This window comes from Cryptotermes secundus, unplaced genomic scaffold (genome assembly GCF_002891405.2).
Source record: "Cryptotermes secundus unplaced genomic scaffold, Csec_1.0 scaffold313, whole genome shotgun sequence".
Taxonomy (NCBI): Eukaryota; Metazoa; Arthropoda; class Insecta; order Blattodea; family Kalotermitidae; genus Cryptotermes; species Cryptotermes secundus.
The window spans coordinates 795,466-818,054 of NW_019744412.1; the positions used below are offsets into that span (position 1 = coordinate 795,466).

The window sequence follows — 22,589 nt, forward strand, 5'->3', positions numbered from 1 at the left end:
GTATTTACGAGTAAATTTGTTGGGACTGGGCTTCGTGTTATACAGAAAGAAGTTACTGGGCCGCGGTCTCATAAACGCTGAGAACCACTGCTCTAGACAATCGGCTCATAGATGGCGGTGGGGTAGCCTGCCTTATGCGCCGGCAGGTCGCCCTTTAACCCCCAGGAAGTTTCCTGGTACTCATTTCTGTTAGAGGCTGAATCGACCCCAGGGTCATAGTGCGGTTGGAAGGATTAGGCCAACTGAAAAATCCAGTGACTACATCAGGAATCCAAACCGCTACCTCCCAGCTTGTAGCATAGTGCCTCAACCAACTATGCTACAAAAGAAAACTCCGTGGTTTTAGTCCGCAAGCGAGCTATACCGACCAAGAGACAGCTGCTTGACGGGAAAGTTAGTGCCAACTTAAGCGGATAGAGGGTGTCGCGTGGTCAGCGCAACGAATCCCCACGGCCGTTAATTTCGGTTTTGTAGACAGATCAACCAACTATGCTACCGCATGTCCCAACTGAATTAAAGTAACATAATAACATAAAAAGTAGGATAAATTAAAATAGAGAGAAAGTGGGGGTTGTAAATAAAGTTGGGAGAACACAATAAAATTACAATAAAAGAGATATTTCCTCCGAAATGTTGATACCTATCTGCACAATTTACAGGGCGACATATCTCAGAGAAAATATTCTCATAGTTCCCGTCATGAGTACATCAAACATAACACAGAACATTAAAGTTAAGACTGGAAAGCTGTAGCCCGTACTGGAGTACAAGGAGTTTCCACAGGCAATAAATGGATTGTATCATACAGGCCTTTATAAAAATCGAGCACATTACAGATCGTAACTACAAGTAACTCTAGCGTCATCGCTAATCCATTCACTTTACAATTCACTACACCACGCACTTAAGTTTTCTTAGTCTGCTGTGACTCCACCAGTCGTTGCCTGGTGACAAATCCCAATAATGTCCTTTGCTTCCGTGCCCACGTCCTTACCGGCTGGCGACTGTCCCACAGCTGTCGACTCTCAACTCAACTCGACTCCACGCCACTGCACTGAACTGCACTATCTGAGCTGAGTCAGACTCAGAGTTACTTTTTCGACTGACTGCTTACCGCCAATCAGTTCGTCTTGACTACAACTCCTTGTGACTCACGACCAATAATCTCCCACCCAAACTGAACACTTGCGGCGATAGTCCTTATATAACATGTTCTCTGACAACAGGATGGATCTGTCGTTTACAATTGCTGGTGGTCCTCGCCAGCACATTCATTCTTATGCCTGAGTCCCTTGAGACTAATGACCACATTTTACTGTCTCAGATTCGAGACTCCCCCAACCTGGAGGGCCAGGTCCCCGTATTTATATCCCCCAGGAACAGGGTGGCCCGGTTATACCCCCAGGCACTGTGTTCCCTTTTCGTGGCTTCTTACGACTCGAAGGGCTATTGTGGAGGTATTCCATCCCGCCTCCACAATGAGTCAACGGTAAATGTCAGAGTCCAAGTCACATTGCGACTGACGGTCAATCGGTCAGTAAGTCTTGGTGTCCAGCCTCATCTGAGGGTCATGGCCAGGTATTTCAACGACAACTGAATTCGGTCGGTCGAGTCATATAGCATCAGAGAGGACAACATAAACAACAGGGTTTCCAACAGCTCTAGTGTTGGGTCACGTAGCTGCCGCGCGGACCGCTTAGAGACACCGGTTTCCAGTTAGTCCATTGGTTCGTGGTAGGAATCTGTTACCTAGCAACGGGCGTTGTTTTACGGAGTCACTTTATAGCAATATGCTACGTGAGCCGAACTATTATTTTAACATGCAACTAAAAGAAACCGTGGATGGATCCCTTTAACGTCGGATATCAAGAGAACTAGCGAGAAGTAGTTAATGATATGTCACTTGCTGGGACGGGACGGGACAATCAGCATGCGAGCTGCGTGCTGGCCCACTGGCTAATAATAGACTAATACACATTTACTGTACCAATAGCAGTTAGACATTTTAACTTCCAGTTAAAGACTTTGAGAATTGAGAAAGAGCTCATTTACAAAACCTATCAGCAGCAATTGCTTTCAATAAATAATAAACTCTTTTCAGAGGCATGAATGACAGTAACACTAAGCTTCTTCGCTTTTGGACTAACTACGAACCAGTGTGACTGATACAGCTCTATACAGATTGCTTGTGACGGTCGCTGGAAATTCAGCATCGATTACTCTAAATGAACACGCATCCTATTTTGGGCACTGCCCATCACTGGGAAAGTCAGCAAGTTACAAAGTGATTCACTTTAATCCCATTAAGTGCCAAGCGCTGAAAATGTCGACCTTTACGTAAACTGTTACATCTGTAAGCATGTAACATCTACTGGAAAATATCTAAATTACGTAGTCAAGAAAGAATATGATGAGGTGGTAGGAACTGGATTGATCTGGCTCAGGATAGGGACAAGTGGCGGTTTTTTTTTAATACGGTAATGAAAAGTTATGATTCCATAAAGTATTGAATATATGAACATCTAGTGGCTTCCCAAGGAAGACTTAATTCCTTACACATTCAAGAAAAACTATTGGGAATGTTTGATTACATTTTAAGTTCTTATGAAGTAATTTTATATACATGCATAACTGCCCTGAATTTTGCAGTGATTTCACCTAGCAATATGGCCGACACTTCTAGGGTTAAATCTGGCTCTCCATTTTCCGATCGATTCGCGAAATTACCGTCTTTCTCCACATTATACTGAATCTCATGGAGGATATTCCGAGCACTTCTAATAAATGTACTCTTTCAACTATTACTCACAAACTCTTGCCGGACATGTTGATATGGACATTTTCTGTTGTTTTTTTATATGGAACTGTTGCCTAAAGTTTGTCCGCACCTTTCAGTTACACCCTGTACATCCGACAGAAGTGTCGTTCTTCAACTGGGATATGACTATTCTTTTTGCCAATATAGCTGCTGAAACTTTAAAGAAGTTATAACACTGAAATTACCTCCCTGTGTAATCCGGTAAAAATCAACCGACGGCTGATAGGAACATATACCTTCCATCTTGAGGGCCCAAGAGTAAGCTTACTTCATGTTGACCTTTTTTCTTGGCTTACTCTTCGCCTTAAGGATGGAGGAAACATGTTCACTTCCACCCAGAAGCTAGAACTCTTCATAGCCACCGCTGTGAAAGCCTCAGATCCTACACAGCGCTCTATCCAAGAAGATAGAACTCTTCATAACAACGGCTGTGAGAACTTCAGATCCTACACAGCGCTCTATCCCAGAAGACAGAACTCTTCATAGACATTGCTGTGAGAACCTCAGATCCTACACGGCGCTATATCCCAGAAGACAGAACTCTTCATAGCCACTGCTGTGAGAACCTCAGATCCTACATAGCGCTATATCCCAGAAGACAGAACTCTTCATAGCCACCGCTGTGAGAACCTCAGGTCCTACACTGCGCTATATCCCAGAAGACAGAACTCTTCATAGCCACCGCTGTGAGTCTCATATCCTTACACAGCGCTATATCCCAGAAGACAGAACTCTTCATAGCCGCCATTGTAGAGCCTCATATCCTACATTTTCGCATGAAATTAAAAAAGAAAAAAAGAAAATGTCGGCAATGAGGACCCCCATTGCACCCAAAAACTGTACCGCAACAATTGAACGTCGCTTTAAGAGCAATGGCTAATCAGTAAAGGTGCTCATAGGGTTGTGAGACGTCGAAGCTTCCAACATTTTCTAGACAGTCAGCTCATAGATGGCGGGGAGGTTGTTGGCCTTATGTGCAGGCCGCCCTTCATCCCACAGGAAGATTCCTGGTGCTCATTTCTGTTAGAGGCTGAGTCGATCCCAGGATCATAGCACGGCTGTAAGGATTAGGTCAAATGAAAAATCCAGTGAACTCATCCGGATTCGAACCCGCGACATACCGGCTTGTAGCATAGTGGCCCCGACAGCAGTGGCTACACCACAGAATGGATTTGTTTATGCGTTTCGGAGTCCTCTAGTGCGTCCATAGTAGGAAATAGGAAACAGACAAGTTACATTTTCACACATACAGAACACCTGACTTGATGATGCACGTGTAATTATTTCGAAACAGGATGTCGTTTCATACAACAGGCGTATGAGGCATGCCAGTGATTTAACTACGGATTATAATGTAACCACGCATGGTGCACATCTAACTATGCAATACAACGCCATAATTGGAGATCCCATTACAAGCCGTTGTTCCATGGCACTATACAGATTTAATGAACGATGAGACATTTAGGTTATTAACTGATTTAACGTCTTCTTTTCCTTCTGGCTGTCTATGTGGAGCAGGCATGTGTGTGAGTAACCATGACGCATGAACTGCTTGCTATCTTTTCTTCCCACGTGACCGTATGAGAAACTCATAGACAAATACCCGTTCTTCGCCCGGGTTTCGGTTGCTTTCCACGTCAAAGCTAAACTTTTATAGAAAATAACACTCAAATTAAGAAATAAAATTTTACCAAAAGGTAACATTGTCCCTCTGCTTATTTAGTTAAGCATTACGCCATGAACACTTACGGGGGAGTGGATTTGTAGATCAACAATTTCTGACCTCGGCACTAGATGGAGGTGAGTGGTCAGTTTCACGCCCCTGCCGCTTTACCCCCGGGGAAAACAGTTCCCGGTGCTCGTTGGATAGGAGTTTGGGTGGGCCCTACAGCCGGTCTGGACGATGTGGAGAAGAGATAAATGTTACACTGCAGGGAATCGAACCCTAGTCGTCCAGCCCATAGCCCGTCATTATACCGATTTAGCTATACCGACTCCTCAAATTTTACTTATGTAATAAAATAAATAAATTTGGAATGAGGATTCCAGTTGTGTCCAAAAATTCTACCGCAAAACTTGCACATTGCTTTTAGCAACCGTGGCTTCCGTACATATTGGCAAGGGCATGCAGTGAATTTCATAATATCTTTGGGCGCTTTTTATTAGGTCCATGGTAGAGTACAGGAAACAGACAATAAACTGCTAATGATGCTACATGGAATTTTATCGTAACACAGTGCGCCGATAGATCAATGGTTATATATCAATCCTGTTGGTGGCATATCTGCCAACAGTAACCGCTGGCGTCAGATATTGTCACTTGCATGCAAATTCTTATTGAGAAGAGCTTCTTCGAACCTCTGTTTCATATTTCTCTGTACTGGATGTTATGATTGGATTGTGATTAGGCGACGCGAAGTAAGTATATATAGTAAAGAGTCAACAATATATATAGTATATACTGTCACGTCTATGGAGTTACCATACACGGGGTTTCGAGTTGTGATTCGATTTATTGACCGCTTATAAACTCACGACTCGTGATTACACTTTACAAGTCACTGGCACACACACACAGACTAGTGTCATCAATCTATTACACCCTCCACTAGCCGTTTCCTGGCAACGGATTATAACACAGAATGAAAACAGTCTCACTGAATTACACACTCCACATATCACACATGAAGTCACCTCTTCACAGCCGGACTTCCAATTGAGCGCTCTTGCAACTAACTACATGCCCCAAGCTGTCCCGGTTATAACATCTCGGCAAGGACCACATGGAAAACACCGTTCCTCTGTTGCTGTATCATTGTTGCGTTCATGTATGTTGCTACGGGAACGTGTTTAGCGAACCGTTGCCCAGAAACGGCTCTGGTATATCTCCTTATCTCGCGGTCGTTACACAGTAACGGCTCTACACACTACTACGTGTATGTTAAAGTACAATTTGAACAATCAAAGAGGTATTCGTAGAACCGTGACGTAGGAACTCATGCCCTACAACCTCTTGGTACAGGAAGAGTATTGTAGAACAGGATGCTGAGGGAGGGGGGACATTGCATCTAAGCCTGATAAAATGAGACGAAGGTGGACAAAATTACTTAAAAAGAAGCTTCACAGTTTGTACTCCATGCTAAATATTATTAGGACGAATAAATCAAGGTTCCCTTATGTAGCAGATATGGCATAAATAGGAAATACAAAATTTTGCTCGGTTGACCTGAAGGTCCCACTCAAGGCATGGATATCTGTGTGAGTGTTTATTCTGTGTTTGTGTTGTCCTGCGTGTAGGTAGCGGCCTTGCGAAAGGATGACCACTCGTACAAGGTGTCCTACTGCCTGTGTAAAAGAGATTAGGAAACTAAAGAAGAGGCCAAGCAAAAGGCTGTAGAGCCATTGTTGAATTAAACGAATGAATGACCTGAAGGTATGAATGGTTCCATTTTCTGAGAGAGACAACGCCATGCAGTCCGCTGATAGTCAACTGATGTGTCGGAGGAACATGTCACCTCCATCTTCATAATCCAGAAATAAACCGGCACGAAGCAGACAGCAAGCTCCGACCTGCTTGATGCCCGTTATTTGATGCTGCCTAAAAGGAAAACCGATATTAAGTCAGATAAGTGGACCGCGGAACTGCGGACAATTTGGTAGCCGCCATTGCCACGCAAATGTCTGTCTAACCCTGGTCTGGCAAGAGGATACGAACAGGAATCTTGTGACTCCGATTTTGGATAGTTTGAACTTTTTACAAAACTTCAGGGGATCATGCACCAGATGACCATAATTTTCCTTGAATTTAGTGCGTGCGCTTGAGTTTATTTTTAAAGAAAAATGTATTAGTGATTAGTTACGTGATTAGTGAAAACTTAAAATCCACCACAATTACAGACTATTGAGCCTATTTTTAAAATAAAATGCGACTGGTGATTGATTTGAGGGTTGATTAGTTAGTCGTCACTTGGAATTCAACAGAACCACGTCTTCATATGCTTTTTACTATCACCCACTGCTGGTGTTTGGAAAGTTGGTTAGTTACTAACTAAACTCAACAGAAGCGAGTATATTCACGATTATTTTTTAAATAAAATGCTGTATCCGTGAGTTAGGTCTCCCTCATTCCCGATATAGTGAAACGCAGTTCAGACCAAACCAGTGCATGAAAAAATTTTCACTAGTCTATAGAAACGATTGTCTTAACCCCTACACTCGAAGTTTGGTTAGAAGGTGCCTATTACATAACAGCCAAGTAGAACTATACTCCTATACATATCCACGAAAGCTTAATAAGGCATAAGGCTGAAGGCAACGATCCAATCAATTACATGTAATTGCTTGCATGTATACACGGGACATGCTATGCCTCCCCCTTCCCCCGCTGTCCATGGGAATAGGCAACAATAAATTAATGGACTTCCATGATTTCAAGATAATACGGAGATAATAAAAATGCCCACCTCCACTCCAGAAATTAAACACATACGTACAGAGGGGAAAATGATAATAAGCACGTTAGTTATAGGTAAATGAAGGCACTACGACAATGCGGAACTTAATTATCTTCCGCCTCGTTATATTTGCGTGTGCGTGTATCAGAGAGTAGTGATTTGAAACATCCTGGTCGTAATACAGGGCGATTCCTTTAAACAGTTCCATTCCATGGCCCGATTAGATCGGTTCGGAGCACTTGCGTTACAACAGCCACTGCCGAATAAATCGGTTCAACTTAAACAATTAGTGCAGCATTCGTGTCAATAAATCGCACCAATCGCCACAAGATAAAAACAGAGAACAGTCATAGCTAGAAGAAAAAATATTTTTGCAAGGCGTCTTTTACTTAATAAACAATATTCCTATATTTATTGTATTTAAAAACAGATATGTAAAAAAAGAGGTAAATCTACATAATAATAACAGCATACTATCAAATTTGAGTTGCCGGTCACGGTAGCCGAGCGGTCAAAGGCGTGCACTGTCTTCGCTCGCTCGGAAGCCGGGATCGTGGGTTCGAATCCCACTCAGGGCATGGATGTTTGTGTGCGTTTTTCTGTGTTTGTCTACAGGTAGAGGCCTTGCGACGAGCTGATCACCCGCCCAAGGAGTCCTACCGAATGTGTAAGATCTAGAAAAACCGAAGTGAACGGAGAAGTTCATGGAGGTAGGCCTAGGCCCACTGGGGCTGTAGTGCCAAGGAAAAAAAAAAAACATTTGAGTTAAGATATATATTAAGAATCGAGGAGGACCGCTCTAATAGAATAAGATATTTATAAGACTGTGCTGCGGAGGGCCGTAGGCTTTTTTATATTTACAATTATTTTTCACGATAAAAAAGAAAGAACGTGTATTCACATGATCTATGTCTATGGTTGGAGGTTCAGAAAGAACTGTGAGCATTCAGGGCAGTTTAATTAACCCTCCAAACAGTCTCGGCGTTTAAGGAAAGTAGTTCTATGGACCTGAAAGATAGACAACGGGTTAAAACCGTTTCCAAATATAAAACATTGTATTTTATATCTCACTGAGGAGAAAAGACAGAAGAGTGCTCATAAATACACTGCAAGAGACCTCTCTTGCTCTTAATACGTGCATCTACCTTTTGACTACGATTGAGAAACAGGTGTACGAGTTGCTGCCTTCCCACTGTTACGGTGAGGCTTCTAGAATGAACGCCCTGTAGCATACTCAACGTAAAACTGTGAGTGGGGTATTATCAATTATTATACTCCGTAATCATGTATAGAAGTTATAGGATGTCTATGTAATGTGAGGGGCCACTTATCTAGGTCTATATACAGTCACTAAGCACAATGACGTGTATGTAATAATTTTGCAATATGCAGAATTTCCCATGATGCATATGGAAAAAAAAACGAAATAATAATTGCAATATACAAAAAGGTTATTACAGCTATTACAACAAGGAGGTACTTTACATAATTACATAACAATTCCTCCAAAACGAAATGAGAAGAAAATAAGAGGAAGACACAGACTTGGTCATTTCCCCACATTCGTGATTGAAATTGTCAAATAGGCTCTGCTGCTGCGGTTGGTACTTGTCAGCGTATCGTAACCTCTTGAAGCCTGATAATTCGTCTAAATTATATTTAAAACTTGAGCGGCCTCCGTAGTCTTGAGGTAACGTTCCCACCTCATGACTCGTAGTACGCGGGTTCAAACCCGGCGGAGGTCGTGGAATTTTTAAGGGTGGAAAAATTCAGGGAACAAGTCCTCCGGGAGGGACTTTAAGCCGTGGGTCCCGTGTCGTAGCTTTACGGCACATAAAAGAACCTCATATCTCCTAAGGAGATCACTGAGCCAAATTCAAGGACATTTTCCGCCCAACAGTAGTCTCTAACGCCTCTGATAGATGGGGAAAGCATTATAGATACCGCCAAGCCAGTAGAGGCCGAACTCGCTGGCTTGGTCGGGACTGATGGTAAGCACCAGTATCGGTAGGGCATAGAGACTGGTAGAATATCATAGAGGGAAGCACAATAGATCAAACTGGTCGCGGTGCATGGGGAAACCCACCCTCTCCAATAACTAACTAACTAACTAACTAACTAACTAACTATTTAAAACTTCAGTTCGTGCCTCACAGAAAACACACTGTGTCTCGTGAAATTTGAAGTTCCCATGGCTATGAAATAAGGATTTCTGTCTCCTGGGGCATGATGCCAGTTATCATGCAGAAAAGTACCACCTCTTCGGATGACTATTCTACCCCGAAGACGGAGACAAATGATTCATACGAAATGTTAGTACATCTCAGACTACACGGTAGCATTTTTAGAGGTCAGTAACCTACATGATGAGTTCAATATGAAGACCAACCGATGAAATAATCACATTTTATTGTGAGAACTATAGGAAACACACAAATAAACTGTGTCACTAAAAATCAGAGTTTATTCATGTTAAAGCAGTATAGAACGCATGTGCTTCAGAAGTTAGCATTCAGAATATAAAGTCAGCTAACGAATTAGCTCGGTGTTTCTTGCTATAACTGAATAATTTTGTTACAGAAGTGGAACGTATTCACAGAACTGCCACTGGACTTGTTCCACTTTCTAATTAACCGACTTAGCAGGCAACGGGGTAATTGTTTTTACTTAAAACTTAATTACTAATCCTTCAGCTCAGAAATTTTGAACTAAGCATTCCAAATTTGAAATCAAACAGTAACACAAAATTTAAGATTTGAGGTTCTCACACCGGTGGTTATGAAGAGTTCTGTCTTCTGGGATATAGCGCCGTGTAGTCCGTTGAATTTCAACAGACGTTTAGTAGGAACACGTCGCTTCTTTCTTCAGGGTTGATGAGTAAGCCAATTAAGAAACCAGCTGGCAGAGATCTGGTTACTGCCTGCCGGATGATGATTATGAAGAGTATGAGCACTTGGTGGAATGAGAATTTGTAGGGGAAACCGAAGTACTGGGAGGAAACCTGCCCAGTGGCACTTTATCCACCGAAAACCTACATTATCTGATCTGTGACCGAACCCGGAACGCCGAGGCGGGAAACCGGCGTCTAACCGCCTGAGATGTGACATTATAATTACCATTACCGTTAAAGAGATACGGTATTCAGTGGGAATCCTAGTAGATCGGCTATTCTATCTAAAACCCTTCGTTGTTTCATTGACACTTCTAGAAAAAAGTTATGATGGTATCTCGGAATACAGGACGATTTCTTCTTCGCACATCTTACGTAGGGTAATGTAAAAGTCCTGCGAGTCGTAGGAGACGACGAATAGGGAACCCAGTGCCTGGGGCCATAACCGGGCCACTCTGTTCCCGGGGGATATAAATGCGGAGATCAGGCCCTCCAGGTTGGAGGAGTCCAGAATCTGAGATAGTAAAATGTGGTCATGAGTCGCACGGAACTCAGATCTGAGAATGACTGTACTGGCGAGGACCAGCAGCAATTGTAAACGACAGTCCCATCCTCTCGTCACAGGGAATGTTACATAAGGGCAATAAACGCAAGAGTTCAGTTGAAAAAATAATTCTGGTTGTGAATCTCAAGGAGCTTGGCGTCAAGACGAACTGATTGGCGGTAAACTGCCGGTCATGAAGCAACTGTGACTCTGACTCAAATGTTCCTTTGTCTGTTTTGCGTTTACTGATGAATTAGTAACTTTCAGCGTTTGAAGGGCGGCTTTAATCCCCAGATGGCCTCGATGCATCGCTCGATAACGCAGGCATATACTTTCACACCTATAACTACATATAAAGGCCGTTACGGCTGCGGTCAAAGGACGCGGACATAGGGGAAAACGTCCAAATATCGCAGGACTAGCGCAGTTGATACTTTTCGTTAATACTCCCCTGTAACGGCCTTGTCTTGACAGACATTGTCTAGATCACTCTAACGTAAAGGATGGGACATGCTAAGAGGAGTTAAATGTTGTCGGGGACGAACAAATAAACGGGGTTCGAATGGAACATACATAGAAGACGGAGAGAAGGACAAAAGGTAAGAAATTTTGTAAAAGAGCTCCTATTGCATTTTTAACGGGCATTACCTTAGTCCATTATAATTCAAGACCATAAAAGTTATTGTAACTTGAATAAGTTCTGAGATCCATATCGCACAGTTAACCTACTAATCAAGGTATGTCTTGAGGTTATGCACTTGAACCAGACTAGAAATGACAATTGCAGCGGGTTCCAGACATCTACTGCCCTTAAACTTTAACTGTGATAAATGAGTAATAAATTGAGGTGGATAAAAGCCATTGTTCCACTGAGACACTTTCCTTAGTTACAACATGGAATCAATAGCTTTCACAGTTCACCAGTGGATGGTCGTGTCATTGCTTCGTTGTACGTACGAGCAGACGTCTTTCCTTTTCAGCCCTTAACCTTCAGCAGCACCAATTCAAAAACCGTCAAATATTATCCGAGAGATTTTATTGGGGGTGGGGGGGGGAATACAGGAAATATGTCAAATGTTAGCATCAATTTACAAAACAAATCTTCGCGAATACTGTGGGAAGTCGGCAAAAATATTTTTAAAGGGCTTACAATAAGTTTATAAACAAATATGCCAGCCATCCCATAGTGACCATGGAAACAGGAGTTCCTAGCCCCAGATAGCTATGATTGCTTTCTTCATCAATATCGTAGTATATTAGATATAGTAGCTAAAACTTGAAACAGGAAATAATGTTCAAATTAAAAAATCAAAGTTCACTCACGTGGTTTTAAAACAGATACGAATAGCGCCCCAAAACTCTACCGCAACCGCCGTGATTACCGTACATATTGGCAAGAATTTGGAGTAAGTTTCATAGGCTGGGCCGCGCCATAGCTCAAGCGGTTAGTCGCTGGCATCCCATCGCAGTGGCCCGGGTTCGATCCCGGGTTTGGTCAAGTAGGATTTGTGGTGGACAAAGTGGCGCTGGGCAGGTTTTCTCCGAGTACTTCGGTTTCCCCTGCTAATCTTCATTCCACCAATTGCTCTACAATCACCCTCACCTATCATCTGGGGCTGGTACAATAGGCCAGAAGTGGCCGCAGTACAAGGAACTTAGTCCCACCCCACTAGCAATAAAACAAATAATACGCGTAACTAAAACAAAATACTGCAAGCCAGGATCTGAGGTTCTCACAGCGGTACTTATGAAGAGTAATGTCTTTTGGAATACGCCGTGTAGTCCGTTGGGGAATATATCACTTCCATCTTCAGGGTCGAATAAGCCGAGCAAGATACCAGCGTGAAAGCAGATGGCAAGTCGAGTGGAGCTGATATGATCCACCGGAACGTCGGTTGACGTTCAAACAAACTACACGGCGTTATAATGAACCGGGATAGCGTAGTCGCTATAGTTAATGGCTACGGGTTTGACGACCGAGGGGTAGGAGTTCGAGTCCCAATAGGGTCAGGAATTTTATCTTCTCCACATCTCGACCGGCTCCGGGGTCCACCCAACCTCCTATTCAATGCGTACCAGGGGCTCTCTCCCCGTGGGTAAAACGGCTGGGGCGTGAATCTCACTACTCATCTCCAGCTAGTGCCGAGGTCAAGAAAATGTGGCTCATATATCCACTCCCCAATACGTCTTCATGGGGTACTGTTTAATTAGTTAAGTACAGGGACAACTTTACCTTTTTTACCTACACGGCGCTATATCCCAGAAGACAGAACTCTACAAAAGCCTGCTACTCCAAAATGATCAGTGGAAAGAAAAGACAAAGATGGTTCCAAACTGAAGCACGGAGAGCAAAAATGAGAAGCGGGAGAAAGAAAAATGAGCCAATAGTGCATAGGGAGTTTAGAAAACTACTATACATTTGGAAATGGAGTAACCGTTCACCCTCTCTCATTCTGTCTGTACGAGCTATCGACCGGTGAGCGGTGTCGCCACGAAAGAAGTGACGATCTAGCTTCTGGGAAGGGGGCTTGAAAACGCGGACGCAGAACGGATCTCTCTCACGCGTCAGTCTTCCTTCGCCGTCTCCTTCTCTTCCAGAGAAGAGAAATTAACTGTTGGAGCCGGCAGAGCGTGAGGCTCTCTGTGTGTGCTGTGATGGTGTGGCAAAAGATCGAGAAGAATTTCGTGTCATCGCCTCTCGAGGACTTATCGCCCTCCAAAACCATCGCACAAATATCTCACACTACACAGCCACCACCAAAGACTTTTGTTTCCACTTTATTTGTTGTTTGTACGACATTGGGAGCGTGAGTGGCTCATGGCAGTACTGCCACAACCTTCGAGTATATGAAGCTATTATCTCTTTAAACTTTAAAGCCCTGTGTTCACTATATGTACCACATGCTTTCGGGTACCAAAGCTCCCCATTCTGCCCACAGAGTGTATTTGTGTGCTCCGTATGGTTCTCACAATAGACATTGTTTCCCAAAGCAGCATTAACCGGTTGGGCTCTGTAATGGAGACTCGATGTGTTTCCTGTGAGGTTGTGTTCCGGATGGTTCTCACAATAAACAGCTACTGTTTCCCTAAACAGCATTAACCGGTTGGGCTTTGTAGCGGAGACGTAATGTGTTTTCTGTGAGGTAAGAACTGAAATTTAATATCGTATTTAGGAGCAATTCAGTCTTTAGGCAAAGTTATGTTACGACCGACGGTCAGTCGGGCAGCCTGTCTTGGTGTCAAGAACTCATGTGGCCCAAGACTAGATTTTTATTACTGTCACACAGTTGTTGCTTTGTTGAAGCGGGGCGCCCTCTCTGACGAGAGGACGTGTCTGTCGTTTACAATTGCTGCTGGTCCTTACCAGCGCAGTCATTCTAGAGTCCGAGTCCAGCGGCACTCATGATCATATTTTACTGTCTTAGGTGGTTAAAGCACAGTGGTATCTACACGTACAACATACTTCAATATTTTTTAAAATGGATACTGTCCATGCGATCTACATGTGTTTCCTATCTCTGGCATAAACGCCGATTATTTCCTTACATAATTTTAACTAATCAGTCTACGTAGTACAAACAGTGTTTTCTGTAAGTCAGTAACTGAACTTTTAAATATTACTTAGACGAATTCAATCTTTGAATCTCCTACAGCGGACCAAATCCAAGACCTGAAGGCAGACAGGCGACCAACAAGAGAGTGCTTGACAATGCTTGTTAACTTGATGGGCAATAAACATAAAGCATTCGAAAAGTATTCATAGTTTTACACATAAATGAAAAGATAAGAAAGGCAAAGCTATCTCTTTAACGGGTCGTGACGGCCCATAATTCTGTGAGACTTTGAGGATCCCACATTTTCTAGACATTCGGCTCACAGATGAAGGTGACGTTAACCTTACGCCCTTTACTCCTAGGAAGATTCCTGGTACTCATTTCTGTTAGAGGCTGAGTCGACCCCAGTGCCATAGTACGGCTGGAAGGATTATGTCAATTGAAAAAATCAATGACCTCATCGGGAATCGAACCCGCGACCTGCCGGTTTGTAGCACAGTGCATCAAACAACTACACTACCGCGTGCTATATATATAAACGAGTGTGAGGTGCGGATGGGAGGATAATATTCAAACATATCTTAAAGAAATATGGAGAGGGGAGCGGGCTTTCGTCAGAACGTTAATGAACCTTTCAGGTTCCATAAAAGGCGGGTATTTTCTTGAACAGGTACAAAATAATTAGTTTCACAAAGGAAGACTCTACCCCATGGAGTCCACGTGTAATCACATAATGAGTTCGAGGCTGAACTCAAGAGGCGTACTTTCCTGCTGCACAGACATGTCACATTATTACTGGCGTTTTGTTGAGTTTCGCTTTTGCGAAGAACTTGTTACTGAACTGCAGGTTCTGCCTGCGTCCAACTTGTCGGGTTTCCTCTTAAACATCTGCCAACTTCACAACTTCATGATTATAACGTCACCAGAGCGAAAGCTGAAGAAAATTTTCGCAAGGCCGCCATGTTGTTATTTTACATTCTACAAAAAATACGATCTAATATATTTGGACAAATGTCCAAGATCTATTATCATACGTCCCTTCAGGAGGCTAAAGTACGTGACCCTGATATCCATCACACCTCACAAGTTCGCGCATATAAAATTTGGAATGTCGTATCACGAATATATGTGCACCAAAAGTGGGTAGACTAACCCCATATTATGTGGCAACATACTGTCAGATGGTGAAGCGAGAAGGGGGTTACAGAGTCGTGGAAAAATGGCAGAAATGTGCAAATGATGCACATTATTTCCCACGGTCTTGAACACTTGCTACAGTTTTATAGCATTAATCCGATTTAGCCCGCATCGTCGTTCGACTTCCGCCTGTGACAAAAACAGCCCTCCTTTCGAGGACCAGGGTTGAAGGCCATGGTCTTATAATTCCATTGCCCTCCTGTGAAGGAAGGCCAATTTTGAACCTAGTGTTCCCATTGGCCCCGATCAGGTTTCCGTTCCTCACCCCTCCCCCTGGTAACCTGTCTCTATAACCAAGCCAATTCCCAACAAAACAGAATTCAACCGCGAAGACTGAGGCATCATGTTCCTTCGAAACGTATGTGTCCCCCTGCAAGACTAACAGTGTCACGACTTAGGAGACCTCAAACTGAATCACAGGCGTGGAAACCTCGAAACGCTACTCGTGTAATTAGAGGAATGCCCTGGAATGAGGATTCGAGATGCACCAAAAATATTTTACCGCAACATTTACACACCGCTATAACAGCCGTGGTTACCGTACACTCTGGCAAGTGAATTTCCTAATAGTCTTGAAAGGATTCTGACGATGGTGTATACTGTATTTCTTTTGGCTTATTTTGGACTTCACCCATCGTCCGGTATATAAAAGACAAAAAACCANTCCCTATCCACCTGAAGACGGAGACAGATCCAGTCTCCGAAACGTCGTGGTTTTTTGTCTTTTATATACCGGACGATGGGTGAAGTCCAAAATAAGCCAAAAGAATTTCTTAATGTTCGTATTAGGTCCGCGGCAGGAAACAGAGAAGTTCCATTTCAAAATTAAACTTAATTATTATAATCGCCGCCAAATTATCATTCCAAATAAAGATGACGAGATCCCTGCCACAAGCCACTACAGCTTGCAATTCTACAGCTTCTGCTCCTTCTTGCTCCGAAATAAAACTTTTTCACCACTTCTCACCCCCCCGCTCTAAGCACATTTCCATCCATACCCTTTACTTACGTTCTTCCCACCATCCGACAGGCAACAGCCCAGTTACTCACAACGTCGTTAAATAAACAACAGATAACAAATTTGTGATAGACATTTCCCTGAACAGCCAGGCTAGTGAGTGCCGCTTAGGTCCTGGAAGGAAATCCCAGCATGAACTTGACGTACCAAGTTATCGGCCTGGCATGTCACCCTGATTCAGTTTCATTTATATACACACACACACACACACACACACACACACATAGACATATATATGAATGAATGTATGAGGGGTAGGACTCCTCGGCCCTTGCACCGCGACTATATATTGTCATGGTCACGTATATTAGTGTAACTATAGACGGGGTAGGGATTGGTGAATGTAATTATTGACAACTTATACAAACGACTCAAGCGGCCTCCGTAGTCTAGAGGCAACGTTCCCACCTCATGACTCGTAGTACGCGGGTTCGAATACCCGGCGGAGGTCGTCGAATTTTTAAGGGCGGAAAAATTCAGGGAACAGGTCCTCCGGGAGGGACTTTAAGCTGTGGGTCCCGTGTCGTAGCTTTACGGCACGTAAAAGAACCTCATACCTCCAAAGGAGGTCACTGAGCAAAATTGCGGACGTTTGCCGCCCAACAGCAGTCACTAATACCTCCGGTAGATGGGGGAAGCATTATAGATACTTCTCAGCCAGTAGAGAGCCGGTCTCGCTGGCTGGCTGGGACTGATGGTAAGCACCAATACCGGTAGGATATAGAGGCTGGTAGAAATCATAGAGGGAAGCACAATGGACCACTACAGGTCTAAGTGCATGGGGAAACCCACCCTCTCTAATAACTAACTAACTAACTAACTATACAAACGACTCGGGACTACAAGCAATTACAGCGCTATCGCTGACCTACACGCATTAAAAATCACTACAGCCCACGCTAAGTCTTCTCAGTCAGCTTTCACTAGTCGTTTCCTGGTAACGGATCCTAACAATAGAGATTCTTCAGTTTTTGTGGCCATGCCGTTGTCCACTGGATAACACTCCACAACTCAGGATTTAATTTAATTATAGCACCACGTTTTCTTAGCCTCCCTTGCAGAACTCAACTCATGGTCAAAGTCAAAGTCATGTTACGACAGTCGGTGTTGGAATAAATCACCCATCTGAGGCTTACGACCACATCTTTATTACTGTCACACAGTTGCAGCTTTGTTGAAGTGGAGCGCTGTTTCTGAAGAGAGGACGGGTCTGTCGTTTGCCAAAGTCGCAGTCAGTAGTGTTAAGTCTGTTGGCAGTATGTGTGCAATTTGCATTTTACGCGATACTAAATGTATATACAATGCATACAAGGCCTCTGTCAGTGCAGGCTAGTACAGCAGATCATGTCCTATCCTTCAACTCATTGGTCCATCTGTCCGGGTTGTAACTTATCGCCACGGACGGCATAGAAAACACCGTTCTTCAATTGTCGCGTTCATGTCCGTTGCAGTGCAAACGTGTTTACTGAACCGGTGCCCAGAAACGGGTTGCATAACCCTATTTATTAAGAATCTACTGCCGTAGCAACGGGCGTTGTTTCGCGACCGTTACCCAGCTACGGGTTCATGACTTAAGGGCATAACTGCAGGAGGTGATTTCCTAGGTCTGTGACCAAAAAAGTTCATATAAAAATGTGTCCGATTTTGGACGGTTACGGAGTTATGACCGTTTTAAACTCAGAAGAGAAGGTAACGATTACTGACAATAAACGGAACAAAATAATAAACCAGCATAATACATGATACATTTAAAGTATGAATGTAAAGTTAACTTCGTGAAATTACCTTTAATTTGAATTTATTGGTGCTTAAAGCTGATTTTCTAAAATGCCACCGCCGGCCGCAACACAGGCTGCCGCTCGGTTGTGAACCGCGCCGGACATACCAACCCACCCCGCCTTAGGTANGAGAGAGAGAGAGAGAGCGAGAGACTGTATTACACTTTTCCATGAATTTTATCTAGACATATTTGCTGCATGAGTGCAGAAGGCGCCCAAGACTTCAGACTAACCCCACCATACCATATATGTTGTTGACATTTCGAAGAAATATACAAAAAGAAGATGAAGACGAGGTTTGGGATTATAGGAATCACGAGTGTCAGCCATCAGATGGCTCGACGCCAGAAAGTGTTCAAGTGTCTATATGAGACCTCAGAATGTGTGGTCCCTGTCAAGCATCCGCGTAGCATTCTCATGTAGATGGCGACTCTGTGTGTATGTTATGCGCCACGTACTCACGTGAGCCCCTAGCCGGGATAGCTCAGTTGTAGTACTGTGACTAAGTTCGCGGCAGGGGCAGAGTCCTTCCCTTTTCAAAGAGCCGCGCTGTGGGCACCTGGAGGTCTTTCCCTGGCACGTGTCGAGGTTAACAACGCGTGAAGCTGTACCTTAATTTCCCTGTAGTCTTGATGGCCTGGTGCTTAATTACACGTAGGCTTTCACCTTTCATCTACTGCTCAGTAAGCCGGAGTAGCTCAGTATAGTGACTGTGCTGCAGACTAGGGGACTATGGTTCGATTCCTTACAGGGGTAATTCTTTCTTCCATGGGTCCAAACCGGTTCTAAGGTCCATGCAGCTTCCTATCAAACTTGTGAGTAGTGGGGGCTATTTCGCTGGGGGTAAAGCGGCCGGAACTCAAAGCAAATCGCTCACTCAGATCTAATGCCGATGTTAAGAATGTGTGGAGGCCTCGCCGGCTTCCCACACCGACAGCCCGGGTTGGATCACCAGGTCAGGACATGTGTGATTTGTGGTGGACAACGTGGTACTGGGGCAGGTTTTCTCCGAGTACTTCGGTTTCCCTTCACAATTCTCATTCTGCTGACTGCTCCACATTTATGATCATACGGGGCTAATACAATAGGCAACTTAATGGCCGACATACCAAGTGGACTCGGTCTCACCCCACCCCAAGAAAAAAAATAGAATTTGTGGGACTGTAACTCCACACACACGTCTCAAGCAGCACAAGACATTTTTGCCCCAACGGAAAGGACTCTCAACATCACAAAAAACAACCTCCGAAGTACAGCCAGATCACTGTATGAATATTACGTATCAAGCTGATGTTTACTTTCCTTGTATAATCAGTACCTCAAGGTTACCAAACTGTGGCCCGTGGGTCGGAAGCGAACAGCGAAATATTCTACCATAAAGGTAACACGAGACTTTACAATGGACTCTGTCTGTGTTATGTAGTTACAGGACAAGGATTCTGATCCGTGGAGTTGGTAAGCCCAGAAAATGGAGACAGATACCTACTAGCAGACCTAGTTATATTAAAATTGGCGAGATCTAATCCTTGAAGAGTTGGTAAATGGGTCATTAACGGATATAAAACGTAAAACACGTGATATTCGAACGTGGAAAAAACATTTATTTCTCAACATGTCCTCCACTAACACTGATACATTTTTCACATCGCTTTACCAGTGCACAGAAACCCGCAGCATAGAAGTCTCTTGACTGTTCTCAGCCACTTGCGCTTCAACCTCCTCGTCCTCAGCCAAACGTTTGCCGCCCAGTTGTGAACCGCTTTATGCGACAAACACTTCCCATTGTAAACAGGAAACATTCCTTTATGATTATGCTTTGCTCACAAAAGAAACAGCACAACAGAACGCTGCTCTTCGGTATTACACTTCTCAAGCACAGTCTTCATTTTAACTACAGAAACCAGTCTCTAAATATACGCAAGTGCGTCTGCTACCTAGACTCTCATGAAGATGGACTGTGCTGCTACCTAACGATACACATAGAAAACCTATTACGTCCATTACCGCTGCTGTACTTCCATTTGTGACTTATTTACTGACTCTCCATCGTAGTATAACGTACCAGGCCTACAGTACTTTTTTATTACCTCATTAAATGTCTCCACAAATTGCTGCGCTTCATTTCCACTGTTGGACATTCTCTCACTCACGCACCATCAGTAGCGCATGCGCGCACGTGTGTACAGGACTTCAATGTCTAAAAGTGTATCAGATTCTTAAACATGCTGTACTTATACATTTTCGCTAGAACATAAGGTGCAACGTACAAGCAATAATTCATCCAAATAATGATCTGCTGCAGGCCAAGATCGCTATTATTGCACACGGACTATGCAGGCCTAAATGCGTTAGAGGGGCCGGGTGGGGAGGGGGCAGCTTTGTCTCATATGAGCCACCCGCCCCCCGAACCGTGATGAAAGGACGTCCAACGGACACGGACGTGTGTGATACTGCAGAGGTGAGCTGGGGTAAGCCTCACAGACAGACAATGTAAGCGAAGAGTAAGATCTTCTGGTTTGTAACAAAATGCAGTTACAAGCCTACCGACGTTTCGGAGGAACGTATCGCCTCCATCTCCTGGATTGAAGAGGAAGCCAAGCAAGTAACCAGCAATAAGCAGCGATGTGTTTCTCCAAGATGTTGGTGGATATCTATCAAACTACAAGCGTTGTAACTCAGAAACCCGTATTCTTCATAGTCGCCGTTGTGAGATGCTAAGATCCAATACAATATAACAGAAACGTTTAAATGGTTTAATTTTCTAGTCACATCCCCAATATACCTTATTTTGAGCTCAAAGGTTTCAGTACAAAAGCCCATCACTTCAGCTATTCAAATCCAGACTGCCAATGTACTATTATGTAAGACGCAGAAAGCAACAGGAGACAGGAGTACATTACGTATCGAAGAACTTAAGAAGTTCTACTCCTCCTCACATATTATTAGGGTGATAAAATCAAGGAGGGTGAAATGGGTGGGACACATGGCACGCACGAGAGAAATGCATACTGTTGGCAGAAAAACCTGAAAGAAAGAGCCACTTACATGACCCAGACATAGATGAGAGGATAATATTAAAATGATTATAAAAAATCAAATGGGAGGGTGTGGACTGGATTAACTGGTTTGGAATTGGGACCGATGGCAGGTTCTTGTGAACATTGTAATGAACCCTTGGATTCAATAAAACTTTGGGAATTTCTGACTGCTGAGTAACTACTAGCTTTACAGGAATATAACAGTATATATATAATATATACAGTGAATATAATTTATTCACCCCCACCCCCAAGTGTCTATTTCTTCTATATTTCTTTCAAAAATGTTGTTTCAATCCAATTATATTCAATTTATGCTACATGCTCAGACCATTTTCTTTCATTTAATTATGTGAATAATAATTAATATACGCATTACATTATAATATTAGTCATTATTTCAGTGAGAATAGTTATTATCTTTACATTCAAGTCTATTAGCTGGCACCAATGAATAATATCCATGGCTCCTAACCTAACTCACAAATTTTGTGCAAATTAATGAACATCTGTACAAGACATTAAAGGGTCTGGCAATGAAACAATGAAAACGCATAATTTGGCCTTATTCTGAGCGAGTTAAATCCAGTTCACACTTTCACAATGGCTACATTTGATGGAACTGACCACAAAATTGTAAGTTTGCACTCACCAACTCAGAAACTGTGGTAAAATACTGGACATCCAATGTCAAAACTCGGTATCTTTGTACCTAGAATGTAACATACTAAATATAGTACACCGTTTAAATGATAAGTTTGCAATTTTGTTTAATTGTAACTGAATCAAATTTAAATCTCATCTCTTCCAAAGTTTGATGCTTAGATAGATTTACAATAAATGGAAATTGTAATATTAACAGCAGTTGTTATATATACCTCCTGCTTTAACGCTAAAAAGCTTTGCATTTTGCACAAAGAGTGTATTTACATGTTCCCTATGATCCTCACAATAAACAGAAATTATTTTCCTAAACAGCATTAACCGGTCTGTCTATGAAAGAAAACACAGTGTGTTTTCTGTGACGTCTGAACTGAAGTCTTGACATTGGTTACATGGATTTCAGGCTCTTAAGGGGTAGAAACTTGTTTCCTGTCTATAATGCAACAATATTAATTTAACAATAATAATTCACTGAATGTCCGTTAAATGTTTAAAATGCCATTACTTACTTACTTACTTACTTACTTACTTACTCACTCATGGAGCTGAGCCCTTCTGGAGGAGCCACCAATTCTGCAGCTACTCAAGAATTTCCCAGCATCTTACGGAACCCGAAGGTTCATTACCGTGTT

General features: G+C 43.1%; 1 long non-coding RNA gene across 1 annotated transcript in view; it reads right to left on the reverse strand.

Moving 5' to 3' along the window:
- LOC117283120 overlaps nt 1-22,589 on the reverse strand; it is a 337,433-nt gene that overhangs the window by 309,616 nt on the left and 5,228 nt on the right. Inside the window, exon 2 of the long non-coding RNA XR_004514134.1 lies at nt 21,947-22,006. This is a non-coding gene — a long non-coding RNA (uncharacterized LOC117283120). The remainder of the gene's footprint in view (nt 1-21,946; nt 22,007-22,589) is intronic.